The following is a 12,848-nucleotide window of genomic DNA, read 5'->3' as shown; positions in this document are numbered from 1 at the left end:
CATGTTGGGAACATGATACAGGTTCTTCTGTCATTTTCTATGATGTGACTTCCCTTATAGGAATTTCAGACTTCAAGATCTAGAAGTTTCGGTGATGTCTGCACCTGCAGTCTTTGTTTAAAATGTCATCACTGTGGATCATGGAGCACTGCTGCCAGTCAGTGCCCCTAAGGAGGATATACTGCAGGATGATTCATCACTTGATGCTCCAGAAAGAGCTGCGCTTTGTTCAAAACCACAATGTTCACTTTGGAAATATGAGTTTATTTTATCAGGCTGCAAGCCTGTATTTCTTGACTGAATGCTAAGCCCATGCTTACTTTGGACAAAAAGATAATAAGATCTTAATCTTGCATAAAATCACACTTGCTCTTTAAATGTGGTAGCTTCTGACTACCTCCACCCCAAATACTGTTGCAGACAAATGAAGACTGGAATATTTCTGACAGCAACAACAAATGATCTACTCTTGCTGGCCCCCAGCTTGAACATAGCAATTTAAAGCATTAACTAATTACTTATCAGTACTTAATTATATTTTCATGAAAGCCTTGAATACTCAGTTCTGTGAAAACACAAAATTTGCTTTATTGCTAGTTTCAGTTAATAATAAAGGTGTGGCATGACATCCAAATTTTCAATTCTTTTTCTTATCAGATAAGCAGCCTCTTATGCTGCTAATCCTGTAGGTGCAGCAATTCCCTCAAAGAACAGAGAGCTGGCTGATGGTATCACTCAATGTGTGCTCTCTCTCTCTCACACACACACACACACACAACTGCTTTCATTTCTGCTTATGTATTCAAAAGAGATTGTCAACATAAAAGCTACATGCGAGCTTCGAGAGAAGCTTGTCTGGCAGAAACGTGGTGCAGAACCACGGGCCAACACCACCACCGGGTCCCATGACCCCGAGCATGCTCAGAGAGAACCCTTTCTTTCCCAGCTTTGGAGCAGAAAATCCTCTCCCCTTTCACTCTGAAAAACAAACAAACAAAAAAACCAACAAACAAAATACCTTCCCTCTTGGCAATTTCCATATCCTATTTACACATAGAATATTGTGCCTTATTATAAAGTAGTTTGAAAAATGTTCTGTAACTAAAGTGAGTTTTTGACTACTATATCTGCAACCTGGGAAAAATAACTACCTAGTATTGCACCTTGAAACTATCCAGATTGGGTAATTTAGCAATAAAGTAGTTGGCCTGGCTACATGATTATGAGTATGACACCATGAAATCCTGTGTAAGTCAAATTCAGAGGCAAAAAGTATTTTAAAATCATGAAGTTGTGCATCAAAATTACGTAATAACTCTCTCTGAAAGTGTTTTTGTCTTAATTCTGGTGAACTTAGATTCGAAGTAGTGTGGACAGCATGCATGTGTATGAACTTGTTTCTCTGAAGCACATGTGCTTTCAACAAACCTACATTCTCAGTGAATATGGCATTAGGTACTTCTTTGGAAAACAGTCGTAAGCATCATGAACCAAAGTTGCATTCTGACTTCCAACTGAAGCAGCATTGTGGAACTCTCACAAAGTCAAGGGTTTCTAATATGTATTAGGGAAGTATAGATTATTGGGGCCTACATAATTTAAAATGTAAATTAATATTAAAAGCTTGTAAAAAATATGTACATCTTTACTATTTCTCAATAAATACCTTTGCAAACGTTTTCATTTTCTTCAACCTCCCATGTTGTATCGTTTCTGTGTGTTTGATTGGATTCTGTGATGTTTTGTGTACTTAAATGTTCTGATTGGCGGAGAAGCTAAAGTCAGATAGAATGGACCAAAATGTCAATTATGAAGGCCGAAATTGGGCTAATTTACTGAAGAGTTGTGAGTTGCACAGGTTTTTTTTCCTTTTATGTTAGGTAGATACATTCAAGTATAATATGATTGTAGCCACTATTCATTTGTGGTAAAGTTATGTGTGTTGAATTATGTAAAACAAGTTCTCTCTGGATAAATATTGGACATAGTTGATAAGATTCTCCAAAGAGGATAAGGGAATAATTCTCTGAGATGGATTTAGTAGCTATTATCTGGTATATAATATTGACTTACTTGCAAATGTATTGTTCACATACAAACCCACAAGTAAATTTCAGACCAACTTTCAGTCACAACTTTTACGAATGCTAATCTGAAAATTAATGAGCTTTAAGTTGAAAGATGTGAGAATTTGGGGGAGCCCTGACATCATAAAAGATCAATCATGTCTTACAAGTATTTGATGAATAATTTTTAAAACAATTAATGCATACACTTCCCTCTATTCTCTTATAAATCTTCGTGTCAGTTAAATCTGAATTTGTGAGAAAGGCAGACTTGTAGGTATTGTGCCCCATATTCTGTATTGTTATGTAACATACTTTCTGGAATGAGAGGGCACCTCAAATCAAAATGTGCAGGTCTGTGCCTGCGCATCCTCTGCTTGGCACCTTTCCCACAACCACCTTCCAATTTCCATTTAGAATTCTTTCCCACCTAGACAGCAGCAATAGTCTCTAGCAAGGTTTCCCTGGTTTCATTCTTAGACCCCTTCAATACATTATGTCCCAGGAGCCAGAAAGATGTTGTGAAAACATAGCCCTCTTTTTGGGCACTTCCAGCAATTGGCTTGCTGAACGCAACACCAGGGTCCTTAATGATGACATCGAAGGCTTACGGAACCGCCTGAGAATCACAGTGTTTCCATGTTTTTCTGCCCTGGACAAGTTTGTTTTTTCTCTATCAAATTAGCTATATGTGTTCTTTGCATTTGCCTGTTGTCACCCACTGTAGGGTCTTTGCATTCAGAGTTCACTCTACTTCAAAAGATTTTTTGCTCAGATGTCTGCACCTCCTTTTTCCAGGGCCTTCAGGTCTTTACTCCAAGACCACCTTCTCACTGATAAAGCCCTCCTCTCTAAAATTGATTATGCTTCTCTAACACTTCCCAGCTCTCCACTTTTTCTACAAAATGATACTTCATGTTTAGATTTATCCAGCAATGTATACTTTTTATTTATCATTTGGATTATGTAATGTATGTATTACAGTGTATGATCTGTGTTTTGTTTTATTCATTTCTACTTAAGCAATACCTAGCAAAGTGTCTGCTGTGTAGTTTTCAGAAAAGTACTTGTTGATTACACACCTAAACCATAGAAAAACATTAGTGATCATGTCCAGAATGAGAGACTTAAAATGGGACAAAAAGAAGAAAACATGCAGGTAAGTTTTGAAGAGAGCGGTGTAAGTTTTTCAGCTTACTAGAATCTTTGCTGGCCTTGTGGTTCGTGAAATAAAGAGCAGTAAGGGCTGTAAGCAAAGATGCTCTTGAGAAAAGGTTATAGCGATCTGCACACGCTTCCTAGACAATCACAAGATTACAATGTGTCAGTGACTGCTGCCATGCCCCTTTTTCTGTTTTTGTTAAAAATAAAATCATGCAACATCTATATCATTACTTGAGTCATTTTTTTCAAAGCCATATAGCATCTTGTATAAAATAAGATTTTTTTCCCCCACAAACTTGAGCCACTGAAACAGAGGGACTAGGCGTAACCAAAACTAATATCCAAGAATTCAGTTCCAGTCTCCCCCATGGGTGGCAGAGATCTACATCCTTGAGCCACCCGTCACTTGTTGCTTCCCAGGGTGTGCATTAGCAGGAAACTGGCATCAGAAGCAAAGTTGAGTCTTGCACATAGGGGATGCACATGTCCCAAGTGGAGTCATGAGGGCTGTGCTAATCATCTGCTCCCAAGTCCCAACACTCAATGAGAATAGCAGGCATTAATAATTGGCTCTCTCCTGATCCAGAGAACCTTCCAGGACTGTGTTCACACACAATTTGAAAGATCTGTGTATATAACATGTCAAGAAATGTCTAAAAACAAAAGGATAATATTGTATAAGCCAAATGATTGTTTTCCCTCCCCAGTATCTTTTGATTGCCTTGCAAGGGTGCTGTATCTGTGGCTGAAGGGCACTTTATTGTCCTTTGTAGTTGTGAAACCTTAGATTTGGGGACAGATGTCTGCTATAATGTATAAGTTCAGTGCTTAAGTGACATGTCAGTGGTATAAAATCGGCAGAGTTATAGGAGCGCGCGTGCGTGTGTGTGTGTGTGCGTGCACATGCTGGGAGAGAGGAAGGAACCACCAAATAAATTAGTCCCCAGACCCTATGGAATTGTACCATAAATTCTTTTCAATTCAATTAAATTAAAGTTTCAGAAAAGCATAGCAGAGTAGGGCCTGTCCTGAACTCATCCAGCTCGTGATCCGCAAGACCTTACACAGCTCAGTGGGAGTGACTGACCAGACTCGTGTGAGTGGTGTTAGAATGTGTACGCACTGGTGCATGGCAGATCACTTTGCAGAGAAAACTAGCCAGTATCCCTAAAATATTCCTGAGAAGATGATTCCAAAGTTCAGGCTCCAAGGCCAAATGGAAAACACCAGGAAGAGAGATACTGCATTGCGATCAACTAGACAGAATGAGAACTGCTTGAGAGAGTAACTAAGAGCAGAGGGTAAAATGGTATAGTCAGACAACTTGGTGACTTTTCTTCTGGGGAACAGAATGAACAGAAGATAGAATAGTAAGAACTGGAACTTGGAAATAAACAAGGACTGCATCAGGAAAACGTTTTTGGGTTTTTTTTTTTTTATCTATTTATTTATTTCACAGGGAGGGGAACACAGACAGCCCCCGCCATGCACTGGGTCACTCTTCACATGCTAGGCGCCAGGAACTCAGTCTGTATTTCTTATACGAATGGCAGAGATCCAGCTACCTAAGCCATCACCTGCTGCCTCCTGAGATGTGTACTAGCATAAAGCTGGAACTTAAACCCAGACTCTCTGATATGGATATCAGAGTTGTGGATAGAATCAGCAATGTCTTAACTGCTTTCCAACATGCTTGCCCCAGTGAGGATTTCAGTATATCCGTAATCTTCATTGGCATTCTGGGAGAAGCAAGTATCAAAGAAAAGATCAGATGTACCACATTTTGTACTGTACAACACATCCTGCAAAAAATGAGGGATCTAAGATTGGCACAGTGTCCCTAGGAGTTGTTGATGAATTTCTGAATTAGGTGTTGGCCTTGAAATTGGAAATTAGCATATGGAATAGGGAAACCAGTATGTTCACAATACAAATATACTTGAAAAAGTGTGTGGAAAGTGGAGTTAAACCTAAGTTCACACTGGGTCCAAAAATTAAAAACTCATGAATGTGAAGAATTTTCAAAAAGATTGCATAAAATGTGTTATGAAAAAAATTATACATGGTTAAAAAATTTCACACCAAAATTTATTATCTGTTGAGTCCATTTTTCATGAAGTTTCTGAAATACACTGATAAGTTGCCTACTTATCCCGTACACTGGAAAATCAAGACTTCGCTCTAGATTTCTGGGTTGAGTAGTTTGACATGCTTGGCATACAATGTTCACAGAAATAAGGGCCACGAAAGGGGAGAAAAGATGTCCTGGTTATTGCTTTGATTTTGCTCTGAATTCAGTTTCTGGAAATGTAGATTTAAGGTAGCATTGGGTTACAGAGTAGAGTTGGCCAGTGGAAACAATTTGTAATGATTTTCGGGTGGTTTGTTAAATACTGTGCCAGGTTTTATGTGAATTACTCTGAGAGCAGTAAATAAAACCCTAAATAACTTTACCAAATTGAATGTCATTTAAGAGGCATTTTCCTTTTGTGCAAACTTGAACCAGAATGTTTGAAAGGCTAGGATCAATGTCCACAATGTATCATGTACAGGTAAGAAGATAACCATGTAAAGTTACTTGGGATCACCAATTGCTATAACTCCCTGCTTTCTCATGTACTGCTTTCCTCCAATTTCAAGAAAAAATAAAGTGGTGGTGATTTTGGCTTTATACTTATAAAAGAAATTTCTATGTCTTTAAGAACCTTTTCTCAGTAACTTTTGCACAGATAAGTCATCACTAGGTTTTAACTACTTGGAAACAAATAAAACATTCTAATTTATTTGCCAGAGAGGGAAAATATGGCCCAGCCAGATAGCCTAGTGGCTAAATCCTCACTTTACATTTGCTGGGATCCCAAATAGGTGTTGGTCCTAACCCCAGCTGCTCCACTTTCCACACAGCTCCCTGCGAGTGGCATGGGAAAGCAGTTGAGGATGGCCCAAAGTTTTGGGACCCTACACTAGCATGGAAGACCCAGAGAAAGCTCCCGGCTCCTGGCTTCAGATTAGCTCAACTCTGGCGCTTGTGGCCACTTGAGGAGTGAATCAGCAGATGAGAGATTTTTCTCTGTGTCTATTCTGCTCTCTCTATGTATCTACCTTTCCAATAAAAACATGAATAGTTTAACAAGAGGGAAAAAAACTGAAAGAGCTTAACAGCAGAATGAGCTACTCTTAGACAAATTAATGTATTAAAATATATTAAAATATATGCTATGATGGAATAAACTCCTTCATAAGAGTGTGCTGTAATATCTAAAGTTAATGAAAAACACACACCTGTAAAACCATACTGCTGGTTCATGAAATTTCTTCTGCAAGTGATGAGCACAGCAGGTACTGTGGTGAAGAGGACTCTGATGAAAACTGCATTTTCAAAACCGTCATGTAGTCTATTATGAATTGTAAGTGTGTTTTATCAGTTTTGAGGACCCACTGGTTTTCCAAGAAAATCCTGTTGCCACAAACTTGTCAACAGTTGCAGCATTGTTGTGCTGCAAGTTAAGCCGCCACCTGTGATGCCAGCATGCCGTATGGACACTGGCTCATGTTTCACCTGCTGCGTTTCAGAACTAGCTCCACTTCAGAACCAGTTCCCTGCTAATGCTCTGGACTTTGCCACCTACTTGAGAGACCTGGAGGAATTTCCTGACTCCTGATTCCTGGCTCCTGGCTTCAACCTAGCCCAGCTCTGGCCAGTGTGGTCACTTAAGTATTGAGCCAGCCTATGGGAGAGTTTTCTTTTTCTCTATTTCTGACTTTCAAATAAATTTAAAGATGAGAAGAAGGAACATTTTTCTTGCCTCTGCCTAAGCAGAGCAGGGATATTTACATTTTCTTTTATGCTCCCAAAGTCTTCATGGCGCTTGTGTGGTGGTTCTTCTCATAGGCCCCTGGCATTGTCCGCTGAGCAGAGACCATTGGTACAACTATATCAAAGTGAGGAATGGGGTCATTTAAGAAGATGGCAAAGCTTTCATCTGATCACTCGCTTGGGAACCAGCTCTAAAGAGGACTTACTAGAAGGAAGAAGGAGGAAACTAACACTTGAAGAGATCAAAAATGAACCAGAAGCTTAACCATATGTCACTTCATTTATAATCACAAAGTTGGTATGATTTTGCCTGTTGTGCAGTTTAATCTCTTCAGGTCAAAAGATGCACAGACAGAATAGGAACTTAGGCCTGTTGGGTGGACTTGGTCTAGTGTGTGAACATGGTTACTGTTTTATAACTGCCTGTCCATTTTTTGAAGCTGAAAGTGCCACACAGGGGACTGCTGGATTATATGGTAATCTTCTGTTCAATTTTGGGGGGAAGCACCACACTGCTTTCCATGGCAGTGACTCTCTTTTACATTCCAATGAATAGTGCACCCATAGTCCTGTTCATTTTTTTCACACCTTCACAATCTCTGGTTATTCTCAATCTTCTTTTTATTTGTAGAATCCAAATTAATGGTATGTATGAGGTATCATATTTTGGCTTAGATGTACTTTTCCCTAATGCTTGTGGCTTATTGACCATTTGTGTATATTCCTTGAAGAAATGATTATTAAATCCTTAACCTGCTTTTTTTTAAAAAAAAAAAAAAAAAAGATTTGTTTTATTTTTTATTAAAACAGCAGATATATAGAGAGAAGGAGATACAGAGAGAGAGATAGTGGCTACAACGGCCAAAGCTGAGCCTATCCAAAGCTAGGAACCAGGAACTTCTTGCAGATCTCCCATGTGAGTGTAGGGGCCCAAAGCTTTGGGCTGACCTCCGCTATTTTTGCAGACCACAAGCCGGGAGCTGGATAGGAAATGAAGCAGCCGGTACATAACCTGGCTCCCTTATTTGGGATCCTGGTAGATGCAAGGCTAGGATTTAGCTGCTAGGCTATCATTTTGGTCCCAGCCTTAATCTGTTTTTAATTGGGTGTCTTGGTGTTGAAGTGTGTATTCTGGGTAGTAATCCACACAACAGATATATGGTTTGCAAATATTGTCCTCTCATCCCTATGGTAAACATGGTTTTCTTATTTACTACATATTCCCTCTTTTAGGAAACCAGCATACCTCTGGGCATTTGACTCAGTACCAGCCAATCAGCATACTACAGATTGTTTGTCGTAACAATTTATATCACCCAGTGATGCTTACAGGGCTTGAACAGGGTCAGTGAAAACTAATTCAACTGACTTCTCTACTGCCATTGTGAAAGATGTGCCATCTTTCTGGGATGAGGAGCTCTAACGATTGGAATGTCAGCCTAGAATGTCGGACTTGTCTTCCTTACCACAGTGATAGAGAACCTGAGGAGGGAGCCGTGTAGAGGTGAGTAGAACTGAGAGTTAAAACAGCAAAACGAAGGATTAAGCCCTTAAGTTAGGAATTTCTACCTAAAATACTGATGAGATAAGAGTATTAGGAAACATAGAATACTGATAAAAAAAAAATGGATTGTGAGTTTGGCAGTCGTAGTGTTGTTATTAAACAATTGTCTTTCTTCTTCCAAAGTCATAATTTAAACTTGACAATATATCCTTCTGTAACTTATGTCTAGCTTTCCTAGTTGCCTCCCAGCCTAAAATTCCCTTCCTTAACTAAAGACAAAATTATACAAAATCAGTGTATTTTGTTTTGTTTTTAAAATGTGCTATCAAAATTTCCTCCTGAGCACTTACTTTAATTGTATTCCTTGACTAAGACACACGGGTTATTTGCCAATTTTATCCATAAAATATTTTACCCTGGGGTTGTTTCTGTGTGTCATAGGAGAAGCAGTGGAAACTTCTTTAAAATAACCAATCTCATCCTAGAAAAACCTTGTGCTTGTTTTCTCACCTAGGATTTTTTTTTTTTAAATTAAAACAAACCAAAGTGAAATAAATAAATAATAATAAGGAAATGTAATAGTGGAGGCAAGTGGTATTAAAGTACATTTTCCATTCAAAACAATGAATGTCTAAGTTCATCAACCTTTCACTGCCTAATAATGTGACATGTTTGCAATGTTGAAGGAAATTAAGTGTATTCATGCTAAATGAAAATAAAATTTATGTGCTGCTAGTGCCATATACTTTGCCTGGTGTTTCTCACTCTATTCATCATTAAAAGCAGCTCAGTTAGTAGCGTAAAACTGCTCGTAGGGATGGCATTCAGCAATAACTGGGAGTCAGTCATGAATAGCTAACCCCCAGTGCCTTGGAAAGACTGTGAGGGTTTAAGAAGGTGAAAAATGATGAAAGTCTGTTTCTTCTCCATTTTCTCTCCATATTAATTACAACAGGAATAAGGTTGACTGAAAGCGTTCCAGTTTAAGACCATGGTCTTTTCTTTTAACTCTTTTTAAAAATTATTATTATTTTAAATGATGTTTACATAGTTGATCAGGATGGGAAGGATCTAGGGTTAGGGACAAGTGGGTCTGATCATTGTTTCCAAACTTTCCATTTCTGGGGGGAGGGGCAAGATAAGGGGCTAGGCCATACCCAGCCTCCCAACCATCCCAGTATACAAGGATGAGAAAAGACCACCCAATATCAACCCAGGGTCACAATGTGGTGCATTCTCTGGGGGTTCTGCCCAGGTAGATGTGGCAGTTCTAAATTACTGTTGATTGTGACAATCTGTGGATGAGGAATCCCTTCGAATGTCCACTGGCTGACACAATTCACCTTAGAATCTCCAGTTGCCTAGATCTTTGTTGTCATTGTTTGGCTGAGGTAGTTGTCTGTATGTTCTGTTATCAATTCTGAGCTCTGGTAGCAGATGTCCTCTGCAAGCCCCAATGGGCTACCATATCCTTCATGTGAACCATGGCCTGCCATACAGCCTACCATTTTTTACACCGAGGAGGACCAGTTCTCGTAGGTTAGCTCATGGACCTGGGCCAGGTGACCTGGGCCAAGCTGGTCTCCCAAACCTGGGCTCACGGACACAGCACAGCCCCTGCAGTTGGGCCCAAGAGCCGGGAGAGGCCTGACTGGTGGTTAAGATCTCGCATTTACTTTTAACATATTGGTTACTCATTACTATGTCAATTAATTCCATAATGATGTAAATTTTTGCTGATGGTATGTTGGAGTTTTTAATTGATCGGGATGATACTCTGCTGGCTCTGTCTTCAGACCAGAGAGGGTATACCTAAGAAGCCATTGAACTTGACTGGACAATAAGATGCTGGACTCTGTGTTTGGTATATGCTTGCAATGGGGGAATCTCAACTGAACTTGAACTGTGGGTATGCAACAAGGTGGAGGAATCCACCATGGCAGGAGGGTTTGGAGAGGGGTGGGGAGAATCCAAGTACCTATGAAACTGTGTCACATAATACAATGTAATCAATGAATTAAAATAAAATAAAATAAAAATTAAAAAAATAAGTGGCCTTTTGCAGGCATTATCTGAGTTCCACTGTCAGGTTATCCTAACATGGCATTGCCTCATAGTGAGTGATACAAAAGGAAGAAACAGTGCAAGTCAGTAAGAACAGACATGAAACAGAAGTGACAGTCTTTTATATCTGACTTGAGCAGTGATGTACCATTTGTCTCATGCTACTAGTTGAAGCTCAAGCAAGGTAAGTGTGGGAAACATGTACTGAAGAGTGTTAATACCAGGTATTTGAGGAGAAGAGGTAGCTGCTACTGGGAAATTATTGGAAACTGAATGTCTTGATATTGAATGAAACTGACCATGTTCTTAAGAGAAAATTTAACACAGGACATAAGCCCAGTCAATTAGAAAGAACACAATTCAGATGTACCTAGCACTATAATGTAATGATGCTTTTATTTTCTTGTTTTAATTCACTTATTTGAGCTCTAAGCTCTAAATAACCCATTTACATAGTTAAAAGAGATTTAGCCAGGTGCAATGGCTCTTTGGCTAAATCCTTGCCTTGCATTCTATTTCCTGGAACCACCTTTGAGAGGTTTGTCTTATTATCAAAAGTGAATATGAGATACTCTATTAAATTGGAATTCTACATAAAAGAATAATTTTAGAACCTGGCGCAATAGCCTAGTGGATAAAGTCCTTGCCTAGAACGTGCTGGAATCCCATATGGGCACTGGTTCTAATTCCAACATCCCTGCTTCCCATCCAGCTCCCTGCTTGTGGCCTGGGAAAACAGTCAAGGACAGTTCAAAGCCTTGGGACCCTGCACCCACATAGGAGACCCAGAAGAAGCTCCTGGCTGCTGGCTTCAGATCGGTTCAGCTTGGGCCATTGGGGTCACTTGAGGAGTGAACCATCAGACGGAACATCTTTCTCTCTGTCTTCTTCTCCGTATATCTGCCTTTCCAATAAAAATAAATAAATCTTTAGAAAAATCCATTACATATGTGATCTATATTCAAATCTCAAAAATATTAGTTGTATGTGGTATTTGTATATAACTTGTAATTAAGTGATTTGGCAAAATATGAAAAATCTGTGACTCTTAGTAAGAAATGTGTGGATATAAAGAAAAGAATAATTTTGTTAAAATTATGTCCCAAATATTGTATTAATTGTTGTTGATCTGAATTCAAATCCAAATGGACATTCTGTACTAGCTGGAAGATCACTGAATTTACGTGGACTAAAGGAGACTGAAGTAGAGGTAGAAGGTAGTAGAAGCAGTAAGGATTGATTTTGATACCAAGTTGAGGAGCTTGAATTGCAGGTGATACCATGTTTGTGCTGAAGAACCAATGAGTTTTCAGCTGAAGAATATCATGGTCAGATTCATTTTTTTGTAAGAATACTCTGGGAGTACTGTGGAAAGTAGAAGGATATGGTGGCAACTAGGAATTGGGAAATGATTTGGGTCACTTATAATTAGAGAAGATATAAGGGAAAAGGACTTGACCCAAAGCAACTGCAGTAGAGAGCCAAGAAGCAGATGAATCATTGCTTAGGGAAAGAATTTATACAGAATTACCATCACTAGGATGCCTCCACAAGGTTTAAATGCGAAGGTATTGCTGACTTCATAGGAGGTTTATTAAAAAGCACAGAAGCCAATCTCCATTGATTTTTATTTCCTGTAGTTGAATCAGGAATTGGGCAATGATAGTACATTTTTTAATCCCTTGGATATTTCATTGTGTCACCAGGATCAGTAAGCATAATTGTTCTCTGTCCGTGGTTTACTTTCCCATTGTTTAGTTACCCATAGTCAACTGTAACCTGAAAATATTAAATGCAAAGTTTGTAAGTTCCAAGTTGTATGCCATGTTGAGTGATGTGATGAAATCCTTAGCCACCCTGCTGCGATCATGCCTTTCCTCATTCATGCTGTGCAGGAGACCTATTCCTTAGACATTGAGTAGCTACACTGGCTATCAAATCTGTCATGATGTCACAGTGCTTATGTTAAAATAGCCTTTATAATACTTAATAATGGCCCCAAAGCACAAGAGTAATGATGCTGATTATTTGGATATGTCAAAGAGAAGCTGTGAACTGCTTCCTTAATTGGAATGCTGAGATCTCTTCACCTATTAAGGAAAAAATCTGTATGCACAACTTGTTAAGTCGATGAAAAATGTATCTTCTACCTGTAAAATTGCGGATGGAAAAGAAGTGCATGCTACTTTTGCTGCTGAATTGCAAAATCTGAGTGTGATTGTCATCACACTTG

At 39.0% G+C, this 12,848-nt stretch overlaps 1 long non-coding RNA gene across 1 annotated transcript in view; it reads right to left on the bottom strand.

Moving 5' to 3' along the window:
* LOC131482060 (uncharacterized) overlaps window positions 1–12,848 on the bottom strand; it is a 149,483-nt gene that overhangs the window by 120,660 nt on the left and 15,975 nt on the right. The window lies entirely within an intron of this gene.

Source organism: Ochotona princeps, chromosome 1 (genome assembly GCF_030435755.1).
Source record: "Ochotona princeps isolate mOchPri1 chromosome 1, mOchPri1.hap1, whole genome shotgun sequence".
NCBI lineage: Eukaryota > Metazoa > Chordata > Mammalia > Lagomorpha > Ochotonidae > Ochotona > Ochotona princeps.
The sequence above is the reverse complement of the archived record's forward strand: the minus strand, read 5'-3'. Positions and strand labels throughout refer to the sequence as shown.